The 24,024-nt window shown below is 47.6% G+C and overlaps 16 non-coding genes across 16 annotated transcripts; all 16 read left to right on the top strand.

The window, feature by feature from the left end:
- The first annotated feature begins 1,011 nt into the window (after positions 1 to 1,011).
- Positions 1,012 to 1,202, top strand: LOC142687048 (U2 spliceosomal RNA). Its single transcript, XR_012856331.1, has one exon. It is a non-coding gene; the product is annotated as a U2 spliceosomal RNA (small nuclear RNA).
- Positions 1,203 to 2,486: 1,284 nt separating this feature from the next.
- On the top strand, positions 2,487 to 2,677 carry LOC142687049 (U2 spliceosomal RNA). Its single transcript, XR_012856332.1, has one exon. It is a non-coding gene; the product is annotated as a U2 spliceosomal RNA (small nuclear RNA).
- A 1,300-nt stretch (positions 2,678 to 3,977) lies between these two features.
- On the top strand, positions 3,978 to 4,168 carry LOC142687052 (U2 spliceosomal RNA). Its single transcript, XR_012856334.1, has one exon. It is a non-coding gene; the product is annotated as a U2 spliceosomal RNA (small nuclear RNA).
- Positions 4,169 to 5,407: 1,239 nt separating this feature from the next.
- On the top strand, positions 5,408 to 5,598 carry LOC142687104 (U2 spliceosomal RNA). The gene has a single exon (XR_012856382.1). It is a non-coding gene; the product is annotated as a U2 spliceosomal RNA (small nuclear RNA).
- A 1,292-nt stretch (positions 5,599 to 6,890) lies between these two features.
- LOC142687053 (U2 spliceosomal RNA) lies at positions 6,891 to 7,081 on the top strand. The gene has a single exon (XR_012856335.1). It is a non-coding gene; the product is annotated as a U2 spliceosomal RNA (small nuclear RNA).
- A 1,305-nt stretch (positions 7,082 to 8,386) lies between these two features.
- On the top strand, positions 8,387 to 8,577 carry LOC142687054 (U2 spliceosomal RNA). The gene has a single exon (XR_012856336.1). It is a non-coding gene; the product is annotated as a U2 spliceosomal RNA (small nuclear RNA).
- Positions 8,578 to 9,865: 1,288 nt separating this feature from the next.
- On the top strand, positions 9,866 to 10,056 carry LOC142687055 (U2 spliceosomal RNA). The gene has a single exon (XR_012856337.1). It is a non-coding gene; the product is annotated as a U2 spliceosomal RNA (small nuclear RNA).
- Positions 10,057 to 11,344: 1,288 nt separating this feature from the next.
- On the top strand, positions 11,345 to 11,535 carry LOC142687056 (U2 spliceosomal RNA). Its single transcript, XR_012856338.1, has one exon. It is a non-coding gene; the product is annotated as a U2 spliceosomal RNA (small nuclear RNA).
- Positions 11,536 to 12,835: 1,300 nt separating this feature from the next.
- LOC142687057 (U2 spliceosomal RNA) lies at positions 12,836 to 13,026 on the top strand. Its single transcript, XR_012856339.1, has one exon. It is a non-coding gene; the product is annotated as a U2 spliceosomal RNA (small nuclear RNA).
- A 1,284-nt stretch (positions 13,027 to 14,310) lies between these two features.
- On the top strand, positions 14,311 to 14,501 carry LOC142687058 (U2 spliceosomal RNA). Its single transcript, XR_012856340.1, has one exon. It is a non-coding gene; the product is annotated as a U2 spliceosomal RNA (small nuclear RNA).
- A 1,302-nt stretch (positions 14,502 to 15,803) lies between these two features.
- On the top strand, positions 15,804 to 15,994 carry LOC142687059 (U2 spliceosomal RNA). The gene has a single exon (XR_012856341.1). It is a non-coding gene; the product is annotated as a U2 spliceosomal RNA (small nuclear RNA).
- Positions 15,995 to 17,294: 1,300 nt separating this feature from the next.
- Positions 17,295 to 17,485, top strand: LOC142687060 (U2 spliceosomal RNA). The gene has a single exon (XR_012856342.1). It is a non-coding gene; the product is annotated as a U2 spliceosomal RNA (small nuclear RNA).
- Positions 17,486 to 18,769: 1,284 nt separating this feature from the next.
- On the top strand, positions 18,770 to 18,960 carry LOC142687061 (U2 spliceosomal RNA). Its single transcript, XR_012856343.1, has one exon. It is a non-coding gene; the product is annotated as a U2 spliceosomal RNA (small nuclear RNA).
- A 1,302-nt stretch (positions 18,961 to 20,262) lies between these two features.
- LOC142687064 (U2 spliceosomal RNA) lies at positions 20,263 to 20,453 on the top strand. The gene has a single exon (XR_012856345.1). It is a non-coding gene; the product is annotated as a U2 spliceosomal RNA (small nuclear RNA).
- A 1,294-nt stretch (positions 20,454 to 21,747) lies between these two features.
- Positions 21,748 to 21,938, top strand: LOC142686983 (U2 spliceosomal RNA). The gene has a single exon (XR_012856272.1). It is a non-coding gene; the product is annotated as a U2 spliceosomal RNA (small nuclear RNA).
- A 1,300-nt stretch (positions 21,939 to 23,238) lies between these two features.
- LOC142687065 (U2 spliceosomal RNA) lies at positions 23,239 to 23,429 on the top strand. Its single transcript, XR_012856346.1, has one exon. It is a non-coding gene; the product is annotated as a U2 spliceosomal RNA (small nuclear RNA).
- The last annotated feature ends 595 nt before the right edge of the window (positions 23,430 to 24,024 follow it).

Raw genomic sequence — 24,024 nt, forward strand, 5'->3', positions numbered from 1 at the left:
AGCTGCACCTGAGCCAGCCACTGATTGATTGATTGATTGATTGATTGATTGATTGATTGATTGATTGATTGATGCAGCACAACAGTCAAATAGTGGAGTGGAGTAGGGGAACAGCAAACAGCCAATAAAGCAGCCCGCCCGCTCGCCTGCCCGCCACAATGGACCTACCTGTGTACACTAGATGGATGTGATGGAATGTACTGTCGTCCCTACATTTCAAGAAGAAGTAAGAATTGCAGTTGCAACAAAGCCTTGCTTGCCTACAAAGAGAGCAGCAATTTGGATTTGTTACTATGTTACCTAGAAGAATAACAAACTGTGCAAGGATGGAGGTTGTAGGAGCAAGGAGAAGTTGTCTGTAAAGTTGGTGGATGCCTATTTTCCATTTTGCAGTCCCTTGTCTCCCTCTTGTGGCCTCCTGGAGGCAACTAGCTGTGCAAAAAAAAGACAGCCTGGCGGCCGGCTGTTGCAGTGTTGCCCTCTCAGGCAACACTGAGTGACTGACTGAGCCTCACCGTCTTATATAAAGTTCAGACGGAACTTTGCACGTGTCATAGTGGAGCCCTCAGGATTCCAGAGCCAGCTTTCTGACATCATAATGGGGCCTCAGAGATAAAAGCCTGGGCCCAGGCAGTGTTGGTCAGTGCTGCTCAGCAGGCAGCACTGGACTGGACTGGATTACAGCTGATACAAGGTGTGAAGGAACAAGGGGTGGCTGTGGGCATGCACTTGCTGCCGCTGCCAGTGTTTATCTGCATGGCAGCAGGGCATTTGGGCGTTGCCAGGAAGGCGTTTTTATGTAGATTCCTCCTCTTTCAGCACTGCATTGTGGTGCAAGCAAAAGAAGCAAATCCTGTCTGGCTTCCTCTCCGGCCTTTATTCACCTCCCGTGTAGCTGTGAGTGTGTGAGCCTGCAGGGCCCCATGGAATTGCCTAGAAGTAGGCTGAATCGCTGCAAGGGCTGAACAGCAGTATCGGGCAGGCTCGGGCAACGCGCGGCCCGTTCGGGTTATCGCTTCTCGGCCTTTTGGCTAAGATCAAGTGTAGTATCTGTTCTTATCAGTTTAATATCTGATACGTCCCCTATCTGGGGACCATATATTAAATGGATTTTTAGAACAGGGAGATGGAAATAGAGCTTGCTCTGTCCACTCCACGCATTGACCTGGTATTGCAGTATTTCCAGGACCGGTGCACCCTTTCCTTATGTGTTGACTAAAAGCAGATTCCAAAAGTGTTTTTTGTCTTTGCTATTGTTTCTGTCTTTCTGAAGGGATCTCCCCTTTTAATCCCATTATTTCAACACCTGTTGGACAATGCATGAGTGATAATGAGCTCATTGATTAAATGCAATTAATGAATAGATTGCCACCTCTTGTTGTGTGTCGTCTGTGTTTCTGTGTTTCCGGCATTTCACATTGGAACACCTCATTCACCTTCCTTGTCTTCTCTCCGCCCTCCCTTTTAGGTAAGTTAAAGAGCTGCACCTGAGCCAGCCACTGATTGATTGATTGATTGATTGATTGATTGATTGATTGATTGATTGATGCAGCACAACAGTCAAATAGTGGAGTGGAGTAGGGGAACAGCAAACAGCCAATAAAGCAGCCCGCCCGCTCGCCTGCCCGCCACAATGGACCTACCTGTGTACACTAGATGGATGTGATGGAATGTACTGTCGTCCCTACATTTCAAGAAGAAGTAAGAATTGCAGTTGCAACAAAGCCTTGCTTGCCTACAAAGAGAGCAGCAATTTGGATTTGTTACTATGTTACCTAGAAGAATAACAAACTGTGCAAGGATGGAGGTTGTAGGAGCAAGGAGAAGTTGTCTGTAAAGTTGGTGGATGCCTATTTTCCATTTTGCAGTCCCTTGTCTCCCTCTTGTGGCCTCCTGGAGGCAACTAGCTGTGCAAAAAAAAGACAGCCTGGCGGCCGGCTGTTGCAGTGTTGCCCTCTCAGGCAACACTGAGTGACTGACTGAGCCTCACCGTCTTATATAAAGTTCAGACGGAACTTTGCACGTGTCATAGTGGAGCCCTCAGGATTCCAGAGCCAGCTTTCTGACATCATAATGGGGCCTCAGAGATAAAAGCCTGGGCCCAGGCAGTGTTGGTCAGTGCTGCTCAGCAGGCAGCACTGGACTGGACTGGATTACAGCTGATACAAGGTGTGAAGGAACAAGGGGTGGCTGTGGGCATGCACTTGCTGCCGCTGCCAGTGTTTATCTGCATGGCAGCAGGGCATTTGGGCGTTGCCAGGAAGGCGTTTTTATGTAGATTCCTCCTCTTTCAGCACTGCATTGTGGTGCAAGCAAAAGAAGCAAATCCTGTCTGGCTTCCTCTCCGGCCTTTATTCACCTCCCGTGTAGCTGTGAGTGTGTGAGCCTGCAGGGCCCCATGGAATTGCCTAGAAGTAGGCTGAATCGCTGCAAGGGCTGAACAGCAGTATCGGGCAGGCTCGGGCAACGCGCGGCCCGTTCGGGTTATCGCTTCTCGGCCTTTTGGCTAAGATCAAGTGTAGTATCTGTTCTTATCAGTTTAATATCTGATACGTCCCCTATCTGGGGACCATATATTAAATGGATTTTTAGAACAGGGAGATGGAAATAGAGCTTGCTCTGTCCACTCCACGCATTGACCTGGTATTGCAGTATTTCCAGGACCGGTGCACCCTTTCCTTATGTGTTGACTAAAAGCAGATTCCAAAAGTGTTTTTTGTCTTTGCTATTGTTTCTGTCTTTCTGAAGGGATCTCCCCTTTTAATCCCATTATTTCAACACCTGTTGGACAATGCATGAGTGATAATGAGCTCATTGATTAAATGCAATTAATGAATAGATTGCCACCTCTTGTTGTGTGTCGTCTGTGTTTCTGTGTTTCCGGCATTTCACATTGGAACACCTCATTCACCTTCCTTGTCTTCTCTCCGCCCTCCCTTTTAGGTAAGTTAAAGAGCTGCACCTGAGCCAGCCACTGATTGATTGATTGATTGATTGATTGATTGATTGATTGATTGATTGATTGATTGATTGATTGATGCAGCACAACAGTCAAATAGTGGAGTGGAGTAGGGGAACAGCAAACAGCCAATAAAGCAGCCCGCCCGCTCGCCTGCCCGCCACAATGGACCTACCTGTGTACACTAGATGGATGTGATGGAATGTACTGTCGTCCCTACATTTCAAGAAGAAGTAAGAATTGCAGTTGCAACAAAGCCTTGCTTGCCTACAAAGAGAGCAGCAATTTGGATTTGTTACTATGTTACCTAGAAGAATAACAAACTGTGCAAGGATGGAGGTTGTAGGAGCAAGGAGAAGTTGTCTGTAAAGTTGGTGGATGCCTATTTTCCATTTTGCAGTCCCTTGTCTCCCTCTTGTGGCCTCCTGGAGGCAACTAGCTGTGCAAAAAAAAGACAGCCTGGCGGCCGGCTGTTGCAGTGTTGCCCTCTCAGGCAACACTGAGTGACTGACTGAGCCTCACCGTCTTATATAAAGTTCAGACGGAACTTTGCACGTGTCATAGTGGAGCCCTCAGGATTCCAGAGCCAGCTTTCTGACATCATAATGGGGCCTCAGAGATAAAAGCCTGGGCCCAGGCAGTGTTGGTCAGTGCTGCTCAGCAGGCAGCACTGGACTGGACTGGATTACAGCTGATACAAGGTGTGAAGGAACAAGGGGTGGCTGTGGGCATGCACTTGCTGCCGCTGCCAGTGTTTATCTGCATGGCAGCAGGGCATTTGGGCGTTGCCAGGAAGGCGTTTTTATGTAGATTCCTCCTCTTTCAGCACTGCATTGTGGTGCAAGCAAAAGAAGCAAATCCTGTCTGGCTTCCTCTCCGGCCTTTATTCACCTCCCGTGTAGCTGTGAGTGTGTGAGCCTGCAGGGCCCCATGGAATTGCCTAGAAGTAGGCTGAATCGCTGCAAGGGCTGAACAGCAGTATCGGGCAGGCTCGGGCAACGCGCGGCCCGTTCGGGTTATCGCTTCTCGGCCTTTTGGCTAAGATCAAGTGTAGTATCTGTTCTTATCAGTTTAATATCTGATACGTCCCCTATCTGGGGACCATATATTAAATGGATTTTTAGAACAGGGAGATGGAAATAGAGCTTGCTCTGTCCACTCCACGCATTGACCTGGTATTGCAGTATTTCCAGGACCGGTGCACCCTTTCCTTATGTGTTGACTAAAAGCAGATTCCAAAAGTGTTTTTTGTCTTTGCTATTGTTTCTGTCTTTCTGAAGGGATCTCCCCTTTTAATCCCATTATTTCAACACCTGTTGGACAATGCATGAGTGATAATGAGCTCATTGATTAAATGCAATTAATGAATAGATTGCCACCTCTTGTTGTGTGTCGTCTGTGTTTCTGTGTTTCCGGCATTTCACATTGGAACACCTCATTCACCTTCCTTGTCTTCTCTCCGCCCTCCCTTTTAGGTAAGTTAAAGAGCTGCACCTGAGCCAGCCACTGATTGATTGATTGATTGATTGATTGATTGATTGATTGATGCAGCACAACAGTCAAATAGTGGAGTGGAGTAGGGGAACAGCAAACAGCCAATAAAGCAGCCCGCCCGCTCGCCTGCCCGCCACAATGGACCTACCTGTGTACACTAGATGGATGTGATGGAATGTACTGTCGTCCCTACATTTCAAGAAGAAGTAAGAATTGCAGTTGCAACAAAGCCTTGCTTGCCTACAAAGAGAGCAGCAATTTGGATTTGTTACTATGTTACCTAGAAGAATAACAAACTGTGCAAGGATGGAGGTTGTAGGAGCAAGGAGAAGTTGTCTGTAAAGTTGGTGGATGCCTATTTTCCATTTTGCAGTCCCTTGTCTCCCTCTTGTGGCCTCCTGGAGGCAACTAGCTGTGCAAAAAAAAGACAGCCTGGCGGCCGGCTGTTGCAGTGTTGCCCTCTCAGGCAACACTGAGTGACTGACTGAGCCTCACCGTCTTATATAAAGTTCAGACGGAACTTTGCACGTGTCATAGTGGAGCCCTCAGGATTCCAGAGCCAGCTTTCTGACATCATAATGGGGCCTCAGAGATAAAAGCCTGGGCCCAGGCAGTGTTGGTCAGTGCTGCTCAGCAGGCAGCACTGGACTGGACTGGATTACAGCTGATACGGAACAAGGGGTGGCTGTGGGCATGCACTTGCTGCCGCTGCCAGTGTTTATCTGCATGGCAGCAGGGCATTTGGGCGTTGCCAGGAAGGCGTTTTTATGTAGATTCCTCCTCTTTCAGCACTGCATTGTGGTGCAAGCAAAAGAAGCAAATCCTGTCTGGCTTCTAGCTGTGAGTGTGTGAGCCTGCAGGGCCCCATGGAATTGCCTAGAAGTAGGCTGAATCGCTGCAAGGGCTGAACAGCAGTATCGGGCAGGCTCGGGCAACGCGCGGCCCGTTCGGGTTATCGCTTCTCGGCCTTTTGGCTAAGATCAAGTGTAGTATCTGTTCTTATCAGTTTAATATCTGATACGTCCCCTATCTGGGGACCATATATTAAATGGATTTTTAGAACGGGGAGATGGAAATAGAGCTTGCTCTGTCCACTCCACGCATTGACCTGGTATTGCAGTATTTCCAGGACCGGTGCACCCTTTCCTTATGTGTTGACTAAAAGCAGATTCCAAAAGTGTTTTTTGTCTTTGCTATTGTTTCTGTCTTTCTGAAGGGATCTCCCCTTTTAATCCCATTATTTCAACACCTGTTGGACAATGCATGAGTGATAATGAGCTCATTGATTAAATGCAATTAATGAATAGATTGCCACCTCTTGTTGTGTGTCGTCTGTGTTTCTGTGTTTCCGGCATTTCACATTGGAACACCTCATTCACCTTCCTTGTCTTCTCTCCGCCCTCCCTTTTAGGTAAGTTAAAGAGCTGCACCTGAGCCAGCCACTGATTGATTGATTGATTGATTGATTGATTGATTGATTGATTGATTGATTGATTGATGCAGCACAACAGTCAAATAGTGGAGTGGAGTAGGGGAACAGCAAACAGCCAATAAAGCAGCCCGCCCGCTCGCCTGCCCGCCACAATGGACCTACCTGTGTACACTAGATGGATGTGATGGAATGTACTGTCGTCCCTACATTTCAAGAAGAAGTAAGAATTGCAGTTGCAACAAAGCCTTGCTTGCCTACAAAGAGAGCAGCAATTTGGATTTGTTACTATGTTACCTAGAAGAATAACAAACTGTGCAAGGATGGAGGTTGTAGGAGCAAGGAGAAGTTGTCTGTAAAGTTGGTGGATGCCTATTTTCCATTTTGCAGTCCCTTGTCTCCCTCTTGTGGCCTCCTGGAGGCAACTAGCTGTGCAAAAAAAAGACAGCCTGGCGGCCGGCTGTTGCAGTGTTGCCCTCTCAGGCAACACTGAGTGACTGACTGAGCCTCACCGTCTTATATAAAGTTCAGACGGAACTTTGCACGTGTCATAGTGGAGCCCTCAGGATTCCAGAGCCAGCTTTCTGACATCATAATGGGGCCTCAGAGATAAAAGCCTGGGCCCAGGCAGTGTTGGTCAGTGCTGCTCAGCAGGCAGCACTGGACTGGACTGGATTACAGCTGATACAAGGTGTGAAGGAACAAGGGGTGGCTGTGGGCATGCACTTGCTGCCGCTGCCAGTGTTTATCTGCATGGCAGCAGGGCATTTGGGCGTTGCCAGGAAGGCGTTTTTATGTAGATTCCTCCTCTTTCAGCACTGCATTGTGGTGCAAGCAAAATAAGCAAATCCTGTCTGGCTTCCTCTCCGGCCTTTATTCACCTCCCGTGTAGCTGTGAGTGTGTGAGCCTGCAGGGCCCCATGGAATTGCCTAGAAGTAGGCTGAATCGCTGCAAGGGCTGAACAGCAGTATCGGGCAGGCTCGGGCAACGCGCGGCCCGTTCGGGTTATCGCTTCTCGGCCTTTTGGCTAAGATCAAGTGTAGTATCTGTTCTTATCAGTTTAATATCTGATACGTCCCCTATCTGGGGACCATATATTAAATGGATTTTTAGAACAGGGAGATGGAAATAGAGCTTGCTCTGTCCACTCCACGCATTGACCTGGTATTGCAGTATTTCCAGGACCGGTGCACCCTTTCCTTATGTGTTGACTAAAAGCAGATTCCAAAAGTGTTTTTTGTCTTTGCTATTGTTTCTGTCTTTCTGAAGGGATCTCCCCTTTTAATCCCATTATTTCAACACCTGTTGGACAATGCATGAGTGATAATGAGCTCATTGATTAAATGCAATTAATGAATAGATTGCCACCTCTTGTTGTGTGTCGTCTGTGTTTCTGTGTTTCCGGCATTTCACATTGGAACACCTCATTCACCTTCCTTGTCTTCTCTCCGCCCTCCCTTTTAGGTAAGTTAAAGAGCTGCACCTGAGCCAGCCACTGATTGATTGATTGATTGATTGATTGATTGATTGATTGATTGATTGATTGATTGATTGATTGATTGATTGATTGATTGATTGATTGATTGATTGATGCAGCACAACAGTCAAATAGTGGAGTGGAGTAGGGGAACAGCAAACAGCCAATAAAGCAGCCCGCCCGCTCGCCTGCCCGCCACAATGGACCTACCTGTGTACACTAGATGGATGTGATGGAATGTACTGTCGTCCCTACATTTCAAGAAGAAGTAAGAATTGCAGTTGCAACAAAGCCTTGCTTGCCTACAAAGAGAGCAGCAATTTGGATTTGTTACTATGTTACCTAGAAGAATAACAAACTGTGCAAGGATGGAGGTTGTAGGAGCAAGGAGAAGTTGTCTGTAAAGTTGGTGGATGCCTATTTTCCATTTTGCAGTCCCTTGTCTCCCTCTTGTGGCCTCCTGGAGGCAACTAGCTGTGCAAAAAAAAGACAGCCTGGCGGCCGGCTGTTGCAGTGTTGCCCTCTCAGGCAACACTGAGTGACTGACTGAGCCTCACCGTCTTATATAAAGTTCAGACGGAACTTTGCACGTGTCATAGTGGAGCCCTCAGGATTCCAGAGCCAGCTTTCTGACATCATAATGGGGCCTCAGAGATAAAAGCCTGGGCCCAGGCAGTGTTGGTCAGTGCTGCTCAGCAGGCAGCACTGGACTGGACTGGATTACAGCTGATACAAGGTGTGAAGGAACAAGGGGTGGCTGTGGGCATGCACTTGCTGCCGCTGCCAGTGTTTATCTGCATGGCAGCAGGGCATTTGGGCGTTGCCAGGAAGGCGTTTTTATGTAGATTCCTCCTCTTTCAGCACTGCATTGTGGTGCAAGCAAAAGAAGCAAATCCTGTCTGGCTTCTAGCTGTGAGTGTGTGAGCCTGCAGGGCCCCATGGAATTGCCTAGAAGTAGGCTGAATCGCTGCAAGGGCTGAACAGCAGTATCGGGCAGGCTCGGGCAACGCGCGGCCCGTTCGGGTTATCGCTTCTCGGCCTTTTGGCTAAGATCAAGTGTAGTATCTGTTCTTATCAGTTTAATATCTGATACGTCCCCTATCTGGGGACCATATATTAAATGGATTTTTAGAACAGGGAGATGGAAATAGAGCTTGCTCTGTCCACTCCACGCATTGACCTGGTATTGCAGTATTTCCAGGACCGGTGCACCCTTTCCTTATGTGTTGACTAAAAGCAGATTCCAAAAGTGTTTTTTGTCTTTGCTATTGTTTCTGTCTTTCTGAAGGGATCTCCCCTTTTAATCCCATTATTTCAACACCTGTTGGACAATGCATGAGTGATAATGAGCTCATTGATTAAATGCAATTAATGAATAGATTGCCACCTCTTGTTGTGTGTCGTCTGTGTTTCTGTGTTTCCGGCATTTCACATTGGAACACCTCATTCACCTTCCTTGTCTTCTCTCCGCCCTCCCTTTTAGGTAAGTTAAAGAGCTGCACCTGAGCCAGCCACTGATTGATTGATTGATTGATTGATTGATTGATTGATTGATTGATTGATTGATGCAGCACAACAGTCAAATAGTGGAGTGGAGTAGGGGAACAGCAAACAGCCAATAAAGCAGCCCGCCCGCTCGCCTGCCCGCCACAATGGACCTACCTGTGTACACTAGATGGATGTGATGGAATGTACTGTCGTCCCTACATTTCAAGAAGAAGTAAGAATTGCAGTTGCAACAAAGCCTTGCTTGCCTACAAAGAGAGCAGCAATTTGGATTTGTTACTATGTTACCTAGAAGAATAACAAACTGTGCAAGGATGGAGGTTGTAGGAGCAAGGAGAAGTTGTCTGTAAAGTTGGTGGATGCCTATTTTCCATTTTGCAGTCCCTTGTCTCCCTCTTGTGGCCTCCTGGAGGCAACTAGCTGTGCAAAAAAAAGACAGCCTGGCGGCCGGCTGTTGCAGTGTTGCCCTCTCAGGCAACACTGAGTGACTGACTGAGCCTCACCGTCTTATATAAAGTTCAGACGGAACTTTGCACGTGTCATAGTGGAGCCCTCAGGATTCCAGAGCCAGCTTTCTGACATCATAATGGGGCCTCAGAGATAAAAGCCTGGGCCCAGGCAGTGTTGGTCAGTGCTGCTCAGCAGGCAGCACTGGACTGGACTGGATTACAGCTGATACAAGGTGTGAAGGAACAAGGGGTGGCTGTGGGCATGCACTTGCTGCCGCTGCCAGTGTTTATCTGCATGGCAGCAGGGCATTTGGGCGTTGCCAGGAAGGCGTTTTTATGTAGATTCCTCCTCTTTCAGCACTGCATTGTGGTGCAAGCAAAAGAAGCAAATCCTGTCTGGCTTCCTCTCCGGCCTTTATTCACCTCCCGTGTAGCTGTGAGTGTGTGAGCCTGCAGGGCCCCATGGAATTGCCTAGAAGTAGGCTGAATCGCTGCAAGGGCTGAACAGCAGTATCGGGCAGGCTCGGGCAACGCGCGGCCCGTTCGGGTTATCGCTTCTCGGCCTTTTGGCTAAGATCAAGTGTAGTATCTGTTCTTATCAGTTTAATATCTGATACGTCCCCTATCTGGGGACCATATATTAAATGGATTTTTAGAACAGGGAGATGGAAATAGAGCTTGCTCTGTCCACTCCACGCATTGACCTGGTATTGCAGTATTTCCAGGACCGGTGCACCCTTTCCTTATGTGTTGACTAAAAGCAGATTCCAAAAGTGTTTTTTGTCTTTGCTATTGTTTCTGTCTTTCTGAAGGGATCTCCCCTTTTAATCCCATTATTTCAACACCTGTTGGACAATGCATGAGTGATAATGAGCTCATTGATTAAATGCAATTAATGAATAGATTGCCACCTCTTGTTGTGTGTCGTCTGTGTTTCTGTGTTTCCGGCATTTCACATTGGAACACCTCATTCACCTTCCTTGTCTTCTCTCCGCCCTCCCTTTTAGGTAAGTTAAAGAGCTGCACCTGAGCCAGCCACTGATTGATTGATTGATTGATTGATTGATTGATTGATTGATTGATTGATTGATGCAGCACAACAGTCAAATAGTGGAGTGGAGTAGGGGAACAGCAAACAGCCAATAAAGCAGCCCGCCCGCTCGCCTGCCCGCCACAATGGACCTACCTGTGTACACTAGATGGATGTGATGGAATGTACTGTCGTCCCTACATTTCAAGAAGAAGTAAGAATTGCAGTTGCAACAAAGCCTTGCTTGCCTACAAAGAGAGCAGCAATTTGGATTTGTTACTATGTTACCTAGAAGAATAACAAACTGTGCAAGGATGGAGGTTGTAGGAGCAAGGAGAAGTTGTCTGTAAAGTTGGTGGATGCCTATTTTCCATTTTGCAGTCCCTTGTCTCCCTCTTGTGGCCTCCTGGAGGCAACTAGCTGTGCAAAAAAAAGACAGCCTGGCGGCCGGCTGTTGCAGTGTTGCCCTCTCAGGCAACACTGAGTGACTGACTGAGCCTCACCGTCTTATATAAAGTTCAGACGGAACTTTGCACGTGTCATAGTGGAGCCCTCAGGATTCCAGAGCCAGCTTTCTGACATCATAATGGGGCCTCAGAGATAAAAGCCTGGGCCCAGGCAGTGTTGGTCAGTGCTGCTCAGCAGGCAGCACTGGACTGGACTGGATTACAGCTGATACAAGGTGTGAAGGAACAAGGGGTGGCTGTGGGCATGCACTTGCTGCCGCTGCCAGTGTTTATCTGCATGGCAGCAGGGCATTTGGGCGTTGCCAGGAAGGCGTTTTTATGTAGATTCCTCCTCTTTCAGCACTGCATTGTGGTGCAAGCAAAAGAAGCAAATCCTGTCTGGCTTCCTCTCCGGCCTTTATTCACCTCCCGTGTAGCTGTGAGTGTGTGAGCCTGCAGGGCCCCATGGAATTGCCTAGAAGTAGGCTGAATCGCTGCAAGGGCTGAACAGCAGTATCGGGCAGGCTCGGGCAACGCGCGGCCCGTTCGGGTTATCGCTTCTCGGCCTTTTGGCTAAGATCAAGTGTAGTATCTGTTCTTATCAGTTTAATATCTGATACGTCCCCTATCTGGGGACCATATATTAAATGGATTTTTAGAACAGGGAGATGGAAATAGAGCTTGCTCTGTCCACTCCACGCATTGACCTGGTATTGCAGTATTTCCAGGACCGGTGCACCCTTTCCTTATGTGTTGACTAAAAGCAGATTCCAAAAGTGTTTTTTGTCTTTGCTATTGTTTCTGTCTTTCTGAAGGGATCTCCCCTTTTAATCCCATTATTTCAACACCTGTTGGACAATGCATGAGTGATAATGAGCTCATTGATTAAATGCAATTAATGAATAGATTGCCACCTCTTGTTGTGTGTCGTCTGTGTTTCTGTGTTTCCGGCATTTCACATTGGAACACCTCATTCACCTTCCTTGTCTTCTCTCCGCCCTCCCTTTTAGGTAAGTTAAAGAGCTGCACCTGAGCCAGCCACTGATTGATTGATTGATTGATTGATTGATTGATTGATTGATTGATTGATTGATTGATTGATTGATGCAGCACAACAGTCAAATAGTGGAGTGGAGTAGGGGAACAGCAAACAGCCAATAAAGCAGCCCGCCCGCTCGCCTGCCCGCCACAATGGACCTACCTGTGTACACTAGATGGATGTGATGGAATGTACTGTCGTCCCTACATTTCAAGAAGAAGTAAGAATTGCAGTTGCAACAAAGCCTTGCTTGCCTACAAAGAGAGCAGCAATTTGGATTTGTTACTATGTTACCTAGAAGAATAACAAACTGTGCAAGGATGGAGGTTGTAGGAGCAAGGAGAAGTTGTCTGTAAAGTTGGTGGATGCCTATTTTCCATTTTGCAGTCCCTTGTCTCCCTCTTGTGGCCTCCTGGAGGCAACTAGCTGTGCAAAAAAAAGACAGCCTGGCGGCCGGCTGTTGCAGTGTTGCCCTCTCAGGCAACACTGAGTGACTGACTGAGCCTCACCGTCTTATATAAAGTTCAGACGGAACTTTGCACGTGTCATAGTGGAGCCCTCAGGATTCCAGAGCCAGCTTTCTGACATCATAATGGGGCCTCAGAGATAAAAGCCTGGGCCCAGGCAGTGTTGGTCAGTGCTGCTCAGCAGGCAGCACTGGACTGGACTGGATTACAGCTGATACAAGGTGTGAAGGAACAAGGGGTGGCTGTGGGCATGCACTTGCTGCCGCTGCCAGTGTTTATCTGCATGGCAGCAGGGCATTTGGGCGTTGCCAGGAAGGCGTTTTTATGTAGATTCCTCCTCTTTCAGCACTGCATTGTGGTGCAAGCAAAAGAAGCAAATCCTGTCTGGCTTCCTCTCCGGCCTTTATTCACCTCCCGTGTAGCTGTGAGTGTGTGAGCCTGCAGGGCCCCATGGAATTGCCTAGAAGTAGGCTGAATCGCTGCAAGGGCTGAACAGCAGTATCGGGCAGGCTCGGGCAACGCGCGGCCCGTTCGGGTTATCGCTTCTCGGCCTTTTGGCTAAGATCAAGTGTAGTATCTGTTCTTATCAGTTTAATATCTGATACGTCCCCTATCTGGGGACCATATATTAAATGGATTTTTAGAACAGGGAGATGGAAATAGAGCTTGCTCTGTCCACTCCACGCATTGACCTGGTATTGCAGTATTTCCAGGACCGGTGCACCCTTTCCTTATGTGTTGACTAAAAGCAGATTCCAAAAGTGTTTTTTGTCTTTGCTATTGTTTCTGTCTTTCTGAAGGGATCTCCCCTTTTAATCCCATTATTTCAACACCTGTTGGACAATGCATGAGTGATAATGAGCTCATTGATTAAATGCAATTAATGAATAGATTGCCACCTCTTGTTGTGTGTCGTCTGTGTTTCTGTGTTTCCGGCATTTCACATTGGAACACCTCATTCACCTTCCTTGTCTTCTCTCCGCCCTCCCTTTTAGGTAAGTTAAAGAGCTGCACCTGAGCCAGCCACTGATTGATTGATTGATTGATTGATTGATTGATTGATTGATTGATTGATGCAGCACAACAGTCAAATAGTGGAGTGGAGTAGGGGAACAGCAAACAGCCAATAAAGCAGCCCGCCCGCTCGCCTGCCCGCCACAATGGACCTACCTGTGTACACTAGATGGATGTGATGGAATGTACTGTCGTCCCTACATTTCAAGAAGAAGTAAGAATTGCAGTTGCAACAAAGCCTTGTTTGCCTACAAAGAGAGCAGCAATTTGGATTTGTTACTATGTTACCTAGAAGAATAACAAACTGTGCAAGGATGGAGGTTGTAGGAGCAAGGAGAAGTTGTCTGTAAAGTTGGTGGATGCCTATTTTCCATTTTGCAGTCCCTTGTCTCCCTCTTGTGGCCTCCTGGAGGCAACTAGCTGTGCAAAAAAAAGACAGCCTGGCGGCCGGCTGTTGCAGTGTTGCCCTCTCAGGCAACACTGAGTGACTGACTGAGCCTCACCGTCTTATATAAAGTTCAGACGGAACTTTGCACGTGTCATAGTGGAGCCCTCAGGATTCCAGAGCCAGCTTTCTGACATCATAATGGGGCCTCAGAGATAAAAGCCTGGGCCCAGGCAGTGTTGGTCAGTGCTGCTCAGCAGGCAGCACTGGACTGGACTGGATTACAGCTGATACAAGGTGTGAAGGAACAAGGGGTGGCTGTGGGCATGCACTTGCTGCCGCTGCCAGTGTTTATCTGCATGGCAGCAGGGCATTTGGGCGTTGCCAGGAAGGCGTTTTTATGTAGATTCCTCCTCTTTCAGCACTGCATTGTGGTGCAAGCAAAAGAAGCAAATCCTGTCTGGCTTCCTCTCCGGCCTTTATTCACCTCCCGTGTAGCTGTGAGTGTGTGAGCCTGCAGGGCCCCATGGAATTGCCTAGAAGTAGGCTGAATCGCTGCAAGGGCTGAACAGCAGTATCGGGCAGGCTCGGGCAACGCGCGGCCCGTTCGGGTTATCGCTTCTCGGCCTTTTGGCTAAGATCAAGTGTAGTATCTGTTCTTATCAGTTTAATATCTGATACGTCCCCTATCTGGGGACCATATATTAAATGGATTTTTAGAACAGGGAGATGGAAATAGAGCTTGCTCTGTCCACTCCACGCATTGACCTGGTATTGCAGTATTTCCAGGACCGGTGCACCCTTTCCTTATGTGTTGACTAAAAGCAGATTCCAAAAGTGTTTTTTGTCTTTGCTATTGTTTCTGTCTTTCTGAAGGGATCTCCCCTTTTAATCCCATTATTTCAACACCTGTTGGACAATGCATGAGTGATAATGAGCTCATTGATTAAATGCAATTAATGAATAGATTGCCACCTCTTGTTGTGTGTCGTCTGTGTTTCTGTGTTTCCGGCATTTCACATTGGAACACCTCATTCACCTTCCTTGTCTTCTCTCCGCCCTCCCTTTTAGGTAAGTTAAAGAGCTGCACCTGAGCCAGCCACTGATTGATTGATTGATTGATTGATTGATTGATTGATTGATTGATTGATTGATTGATTGATTGATGCAGCACAACAGTCAAATAGTGGAGTGGAGTAGGGGAACAGCAAACAGCCAATAAAGCAGCCCGCCCGCTCGCCTGCCCGCCACAATGGACCTACCTGTGTACACTAGATGGATGTGATGGAATGTACTGTCGTCCCTACATTTCAAGAAGAAGTAAGAATTGCAGTTGCAACAAAGCCTTGCTTGCCTACAAAGAGAGCAGCAATTTGGATTTGTTACTATGTTACCTAGAAGAATAACAAACTGTGCAAGGATGGAGGTTGTAGGAGCAAGGAGAAGTTGTCTGTAAAGTTGGTGGATGCCTATTTTCCATTTTGCAGTCCCTTGTCTCCCTCTTGTGGCCTCCTGGAGGCAACTAGCTGTGCAAAAAAAAGACAGCCTGGCGGCCGGCTGTTGCAGTGTTGCCCTCTCAGGCAACACTGAGTGACTGACTGAGCCTCACCGTCTTATATAAAGTTCAGACGGAACTTTGCACGTGTCATAGTGGAGCCCTCAGGATTCCAGAGCCAGCTTTCTGACATCATAATGGGGCCTCAGAGATAAAAGCCTGGGCCCAGGCAGTGTTGGTCAGTGCTGCTCAGCAGGCAGCACTGGACTGGACTGGATTACAGCTGATACAAGGTGTGAAGGGGAACAAGGGGTGGCTGTGGGCATGCACTTGCTGCCGCTGCCAGTGTTTATCTGCATGGCAGCAGGGCATTTGGGCGTTGCCAGGAAGGCGTTTTTATGTAGATTCCTCCTCTTTCAGCACTGCATTGTGGTGCAAGCAAAAGAAGCAAATCCTGTCTGGCTTCCTCTCCGGCCTTTATTCACCTCCCGTGTAGCTGTGAGTGTGTGAGCCTGCAGGGCCCCATGGAATTGCCTAGAAGTAGGCTGAATCGCTGCAAGGGCTGAACAGCAGTATCGGGCAGGCTCGGGCAACGCGCGGCCCGTTCGGGTTATCGCTTCTCGGCCTTTTGGCTAAGATCAAGTGTAGTATCTGTTCTTATCAGTTTAATATCTGATACGTCCCCTATCTGGGGACCATATATTAAATGGATTTTTAGAACAGGGAGATGGAAATAGAGCTTGCTCTGTCCACTCCACGCATTGACCTGGTATTGCAGTATTTCCAGGACCGGTGCACCCTTTCCTTATGTGTTGACTAAAAGCAGATTCCAAAAGTGTTTTTTGTCTTTGCTATTGTTTCTGTCTTTCTGAAGGGATCTCCCCTTTTAATCCCATTATTTCAACACCTGTTGGACAATGCATGAGTGATAATGAGCTCATTGATTAAATGCAATTAATGAATAGATTGCCACCTCTTGTTGTGTGTCGTCTGTGTTTCTGTGTTTCCGGCATTTCACATTGGAACACCTCATTCACCTTCCTTGTCTTCTCTCCGCCCTCCCTTTTAGGTAAGTTAAAGAGCTGCACCTGAGCCAGCCATTGATTGATTGATTGATTGATTGATTGATTGATTGATTGATTGATTGATTGATTGATTGATTGATGCAGCACAACAGTCAAATAGTGGAGTGGAGTAGGGGAACAGCAAACAGCCAATAAAGCAGCCCGCCCGCTCGCCTGCCCGCCACAATGGACCTACCTGTGTACACTAGATGGATGTGATGGAATGTACTGTCGTCCCTACATTTCAAGAAGAAGTAAGAATTGCAGTTGCAACAAAGCCTTGCTTGCCTACAAAGAGAGCAGCAATTTGGATTTGTTACTATGTTACCTAGAAGAATAACAAACTGTGCAAGGATGGAGGTTGTAGGAGCAAGGAGAAGTTGTCTGTAAAGTTGGTGGATGCCTATTTTCCATTTTGCAGTCCCTTGTCTCCCTCTTGTGGCCTCCTGGAGGCAACTAGCTGTGCAAAAAAAAGACAGCCTGGCGGCCGGCTGTTGCAGTGTTGCCCTCTCAGGCAACACTGAGTGACTGACTGAGCCTCACCGTCTTATATAAAGTTCAGACGGAACTTTGCACGTGTCATAGTGGAGCCCTCAGGATTCCAGAGCCAGCTTTCTGACATCATAATGGGGCCTCAGAGATAAAAGCCTGGGCCCAGGCAGTGTTGGTCAGTGCTGCTCAGCAGGCAGCACTGGACTGGACTGGATTACAGCTGATACAAGGTGTGAAGGAACAAGGGGTGGCTGTGGGCATGCACTTGCTGCCGCTGCCAGTGTTTATCTGCATGGCAGCAGGGCATTTGGGCGTTGCCAGGAAGGCGTTTTTATGTAGATTCCTCCTCTTTCAGCACTGCATTGTGGTGCAAGCAAAAGAAGCAAATCCTGTCTGGCTTCCTCTCCGGCCTTTATTCACCTCCCGTGTAGCTGTGAGTGTGTGAGCCTGCAGGGCCCCATGGAATTGCCTAGAAGTAGGCTGAATCGCTGCAAGGGCTGAACAGCAGTATCGGGCAGGCTCGGGCAACGCGCGGCCCGTTCGGGTTATCGCTTCTCGGCCTTTTGGCTAAGATCAAGTGTAGTATCTGTTCTTATCAGTTTAATATCTGATACGTCCCCTATCTGGGGACCATATATTAAATGGATTTTTAGAACAGGGAGATGGAAATAGAGCTTGCTCTGTCCACTCCACGCATTGACCTGGTATTGCAGTATTTCCAGGACCGGTGCACCCTTTCCTTATGTGTTGACTAAAAGCAGATTCCAAAAGTGTTTTTTGTCTTTGCTATTGTTTCTGTCTTTCTGAAGGGATCTCCCCTTTTAATCCCATTATTTCAACACCTGTTGGACAATGCATGAGTGATAATGAGCTCATTGATTAAATGCAATTAATGAATAGATTGCCACCTCTTGTTGTGTGTCGTCTGTGTTTCTGTGTTTCCGGCATTTCACATTGGAACACCTCATTCACCTTCCTTGTCTTCTCTCCGCCCTCCCTTTTAGGTAAGTTAAAGAGCTGCACCTGAGCCAGCCACTGATTGATTGATTGATTGATTGATTGATTGATTGATTGATTGATTGATGCAGCACAACAGTCAAATAGTGGAGTGGAGTAGGGGAACAGCAAACAGCCAATAAAGCAGCCCGCCCGCTCGCCTGCCCGCCACAATGGACCTACCTGTGTACACTAGATGGATGTGATGGAATGTACTGTCGTCCCTACATTTCAAGAAGAAGTAAGAATTGCAGTTGCAACAAAGCCTTGCTTGCCTACAAAGAGAGCAGCAATTTGGATTTGTTACTATGTTACCTAGAAGAATAACAAACTGTGCAAGGATGGAGGTTGTAGGAGCAAGGAGAAGTTGTCTGTAAAGTTGGTGGATGCCTATTTTCCATTTTGCAGTCCCTTGTCTCCCTCTTGTGGCCTCCTGGAGGCAACTAGCTGTGCAAAAAAAAGACAGCCTGGCGGCCGGCTGTTGCAGTGTTGCCCTCTCAGGCAACACTGAGTGACTGACTGAGCCTCACCGTCTTATATAAAGTTCAGACGGAACTTTGCACGTGTCATAGTGGAGCCCTCAGGATTCCAGAGCCAGCTTTCTGACGTCATAATGGGGCCTCAGAGATAAAAGCCTGGGCCCAGGCAGTGTTGGTCAGTGCTGCTCAGCAGGCAGCACTGGACTGGACTGGATTACAGCTGATACAAGGTGTGAAGGAACAAGGGGTGGCTGTGGGCATGCACTTGCTGCCGCTGCCAGTGTTTATCTGCATGGCAGCAGGGCATTTGGGCGTTGCCAGGAAGGCGTTTTTATGTAGATTCCTCCTCTTTCAGCACTGCATTGTGGTGCAAGCAAAAGAAGCAAATCCTGTCTGGCTTCCTCTCCGGCCTTTATTCACCTCCCGTGTAGCTGTGAGTGTGTGAGCCTGCAGGGCCCCATGGAATTGCCTAGAAGTAGGCTGAATCGCTGCAAGGGCTGAACAGCAGTATCGGGCAGGCTCGGGCAACGCGCGGCCCGTTCGGGTTATCGCTTCTCGGCCTTTTGGCTAAGATCAAGTGTAGTATCTGTTCTTATCAGTTTAATATCTGATACGTCCCCTATCTGGGGACCATATATTAAATGGATTTTTAGAACAGGGAGATGGAAATAGAGCTTGCTCTGTCCACTCCACGCATTGACCTGGTATTGCAGTATTTCCAGGACCGGTGCACCCTTTCCTTATGTGTTGACTAAAAGCAGATTCCAAAAGTGTTTTTTGTCTTTGCTATTGTTTCTGTCTTTCTGAAGGGATCTCCCCTTTTAATCCCATTATTTCAACACCTGTTGGACAATGCATGAGTGATAATGAGCTCATTGATTAAATGCAATTAATGAATAGATTGCCACCTCTTGTTGTGTGTCGTCTGTGTTTCTGTGTTTCCGGCATTTCACATTGGAACACCTCATTCACCTTCCTTGTCTTCTCTCCGCCCTCCCTTTTAGGTAAGTTAAAGAGCTGCACCTGAGCCAGCCACTGATTGATTGATTGATTGATTGATTGATTGATTGATTGATTGATTGATTGATTGATTGATTGATGCAGCACAACAGTCAAATAGTGGAGTGGAGTAGGGGAACAGCAAACAGCCAATAAAGCAGCCCGCCCGCTCGCCTGCCCGCCACAATGGACCTACCTGTGTACACTAGATGGATGTGATGGAATGTACTGTCGTCCCTACATTTCAAGAAGAAGTAAGAATTGCAGTTGCAACAAAGCCTTGCTTGCCTACAAAGAGAGCAGCAATTTGGATTTGTTACTATGTTACCTAGAAGAATAACAAACTGTGCAAGGATGGAGGTTGTAGGAGCAAGGAGAAGTTGTCTGTAAAGTTGGTGGATGCCTATTTTCCATTTTGCAGTCCCTTGTCTCCCTCTTGTGGCCTCCTGGAGGCAACTAGCTGTGCAAAAAAAAGACAGCCTGGCGGCCGGCTGTTGCAGTGTTGCCCTCTCAGGCAACACTGAGTGACTGACTGAGCCTCACCGTCTTATATAAAGTTCAGACGGAACTTTGCACGTGTCATAGTGGAGCCCTCAGGATTCCAGAGCCAGCTTTCTGACATCATAATGGGGCCTCAGAGATAAAAGCCTGGGCCCAGGCAGTGTTGGTCAGTGCTGCTCAGCAGGCAGCACTGGACTGGACTGGATTACAGCTGATACAAGGTGTGAAGGGGAACAAGGGGTGGCTGTGGGCATGCACTTGCTGCCGCTGCCAGTGTTTATCTGCATGGCAGCAGGGCATTTGGGCGTTGCCAGGAAGGCGTTTTTATGTAGATTCCTCCTCTTTCAGCACTGCATTGTGGTGCAAGCAAAAGAAGCAAATCCTGTCTGGCTTCCTCTCCGGCCTTTATTCACCTCCCGTGTAGCTGTGAGTGTGTGAGCCTGCAGGGCCCCATGGAATTGCCTAGAAGTAGGCTGAATCGCTGCAAGGGCTGAACAGCAGTATCGGGCAGGCTCGGGCAACGCGCGGCCCGTTCGGGTTATCGCTTCTCGGCCTTTTGGCTAAGATCAAGTGTAGTATCTGTTCTTATCAGTTTAATATCTGATACGTCCCCTATCTGGGGACCATATATTAAATGGATTTTTAGAACAGGGAGATGGAAATAGAGCTTGCTCTGTCCACTCCACGCATTGACCTGGTATTGCAGTATTTCCAGGACCGGTGCACCCTTTCCTTATGTGTTGACTAAAAGCAGATTCCAAAAGTGTTTTTTGTCTTTGCTATTGTTTCTGTCTTTCTGAAGGGATCTCCCCTTTTAATCCCATTATTTCAACACCTGTTGGACAATGCATGAGTGATAATGAGCTCATTGATTAAATGCAATTAATGAATAGATTGCCACCTCTTGTTGTGTGTCGTCTGTGTTTCTGTGTTTCCGGCATTTCACATTGGAACACCTCATTCACCTTCCTTGTCTTCTCTCCGCCCTCCCTTTTAGGTAAGTTAAAGAGCTGCACCTGAGCCAGCCACTGATTGATTGATTGATTGATTGATTGATTGATTGATTGATTGATTGATTGATTGATGCAGCACAACAGTCAAATAGTGGAGTGGAGTAGGGGAACAGCAAACAGCCAATAAAGCAGCCCGCCCGCTCGCCTGCCCGCCACAATGGACCTACCTGTGTACACTAGATGGATGTGATGGAATGTACTGTCGTCCCTACATTTCAAGAAGAAGTAAGAATTGCAGTTGCAACAAAGCCTTGCTTGCCTACAAAGAGAGCAGCAATTTGGATTTGTTACTATGTTACCTAGAAGAATAACAAACTGTGCAAGGATGGAGGTTGTAGGAGCAAGGAGAAGTTGTCTGTAAAGTTGGTGGATGCCTATTTTCCATTTTGCAGTCCCTTGTCTCCCTCTTGTGGCCTCCTGGAGGCAACTAGCTGTGCAAAAAAAAGACAGCCTGGCGGCCGGCTGTTGCAGTGTTGCCCTCTCAGGCAACACTGAGTGACTGACTGAGCCTCACCGTCTTATATAAAGTTCAGACGGAACTTTGCACGTGTCATAGTGGAGCCCTCAGGATTCCAGAGCCAGCTTTCTGACATCATAATGGGGCCTCAGAGATAAAAGCCTGGGCCCAGGCAGTGTTGGTCAGTGCTGCTCAGCAGGCAGCACTGGACTGGACTGGATTACAGCTGATACAAGGTGTGAAGGGGAACAAGGGGTGGCTGTGGGCATGCACTTGCTGCCGCTGCCAGTGTTTATCTGCATGGCAGCAGGGCATTTGGGCGTTGCCAGGAAGGCGTTTTTATGTAGATTCCTCCTCTTTCAGCACTGCATTGTGGTGCAAGCAAAAGAAGCAAATCCTGTCTGGCTTCCTCTCCGGCCTTTATTCACCTCCCGTGTAGCTGTGAGTGTGTGAGCCTGCAGGGCCCCATGGAATTGCCTAGAAGTAGGCTGAATCGCTGCAAGGGCTGAACAGCAGTATCGGGCAGGCTCGGGCAACGCGCGGCCCGTTCGGGTTATCGCTTCTCGGCCTTTTGGCTAAGATCAAGTGTAGTATCTGTTCTTATCAGTTTAATATCTGATACGTCCCCTATCTGGGGACCATATATTAAATGGATTTTTAGAACAGGGAGATGGAAATAGAGCTTGCTCTGTCCACTCCACGCATTGACCTGGTATTGCAGTATTTCCAGGAGCGGTGCACCCTTTCCTTATGTGTTGACTAAAAGCAGATTCCAAAAGTGTTTTTTGTCTTTGCTATTGTTTCTGTCTTTCTGAAGGGATCTCCCCTTTTAATCCCATTATTTCAACACCTGTTGGACAATGCATGAGTGATAATGAGCTCATTGATTAAATGCAATTAATGAATAGATTGCCACCTCTTGTTGTGTGTCGTCTGTGTTTCTGTGTTTCCGGCATTTCACATTGGAACACCTCATTCACCTTCCTTGTCTTCTCTCCGCCCTCCCTTTTAGGTAAGTTAAAGAGCTGCACCTGAGCCAGCCATTGATTGATTGATTGATTGATTGATTGATTGATTGATTGATTGATTGATTGATTGATTGATTGATGCAGCACAACAGTCAAATAGTGGAGTGGAGTAGGGGAACAGCAAACAGCCAATAAAGCAGCCCGCCCGCTCGCCTGCCCGCCACAATGGACCTACCTGTGTACACTAGATGGATGTGATGGAATGTACTGTCGTCCCTACATTTCAAGAAGAAGTAAGAATTGCAGTTGCAACAAAGCCTTGCTTGCCTACAAAGAGAGCAGCAATTTGGATTTGTTACTATGTTACCTAGAAGAATAACAAACTGTGCAAGGATGGAGGTTGTAGGAGCAAGGAGAAGTTGTCTGTAAAGTTGGTGGATGCCTATTTTCCATTTTGCAGTCCCTTGTCTCCCTCTTGTGGCCTCCTGGAGGCAACTAGCTGTGCAAAAAAAAGACAGCCTGGCGGCCGGCTGTTGCAGTGTTGCCCTCTCAGGCAACACTGAGTGACTGACTGAGCCTCACCGTCTTATATAAAGTTCAGACGGAACTTTGCACGTGTCATAGTGGAGCCCTCAGGATTCCAGAGCCAGCTTTCTGACATCATAATGGGGCCTCAGAGATAAAAGCCTGGGCCCAGGCAGTGTTGGTCAGTGCTGCTCAGCAGGCAGCACTGGACTGGACTGGATTACAGCTGATACAAGGTGTGAAGGAACAAGGGGTGGCTGTGGGCATGCACTTGCTGCCGCTGCCAGTGTTTATCTGCATGGCAGCAGGGCATTTGGGCGTTGCCAGGAAGGCGTTTTTATGTAGATTCCTCCTCTTTCAGCACTGCATTGTGGTGCAAGCAAAAGAAGCAAATCCTGTCTGGCTTCCTCTCCGGCCTTTATTCACCTCCCGTGTAGCTGTGAGTGTGTGAGCCTGCAGGGCCCCATGGAATTGCCTAGAAGTAGGCTGAATCGCTGCAAGGGCTGAACAGCAGTATCGGGCAGGCTCGGGCAACGCGCGGCCCGTTCGGGTTATCGCTTCTCGGCCTTTTGGCTAAGATCAAGTGTAGTATCTGTTCTTATCAGTTTAATATCTGATACGTCCCCTATCTGGGGACCATATATTAAATGGATTTTTAGAACAGGGAGATGGAAATAGAGCTTGCTCTGTCCACTCCACGCATTGACCTGGTATTGCAGTATTTCCAGGACCGGTGCACCCTTTCCTTATGTGTTGACTAAAAGCAGATTCCAAAAGTGTTTTTTGTCTTTGCTATTGTTTCTGTCTTTCTGAAGGGATCTCCCCTTTTAATCCCATTATTTCAACACCTGTTGGACAATGCATGAGTGATAATGAGCTCATTGATTAAATGCAATTAATGAATAGATTGCCACCTCTTGTTGTGTGTCGTCTGTGTTTCTGTGTTTCCGGCATTTCACATTGGAACACCTCATTCACCTTCCTTGTCTTCTCTCCGCCCTCCCTTTTAGGTAAGTTAAAGAGCTGCACCTGAGCCAGCCACTGATTGATTGATTGATTGATTGATTGATTGATTGATTGATTGATTGATTGATGCAGCACAACAGTCAAATAGTGGAGTGGAGTAGGGGAACAGCAAACAGCCAATAAAGCAGCCCGCCCGCTCGCCTGCCCGCCACAATGGACCTACCTGTGTACACTAGATGGATGTGATGGAATGTACTGTCGTCCCTACATTTCAAGAAGAAGTAAGAATTGCAGTTGCAACAAAGCCTTGCTTGCCTACAAAGAGAGCAGCAATTTGGATTTGTTACTATGTTACCTAGAAGAATAACAAACT

The sequence above is a fragment of the Rhinoderma darwinii genome, assembly GCF_050947455.1.
Source record: "Rhinoderma darwinii isolate aRhiDar2 chromosome 5 unlocalized genomic scaffold, aRhiDar2.hap1 SUPER_5_unloc_19, whole genome shotgun sequence".
Classification (NCBI taxonomy): domain Eukaryota; kingdom Metazoa; phylum Chordata; class Amphibia; order Anura; family Rhinodermatidae; genus Rhinoderma; species Rhinoderma darwinii.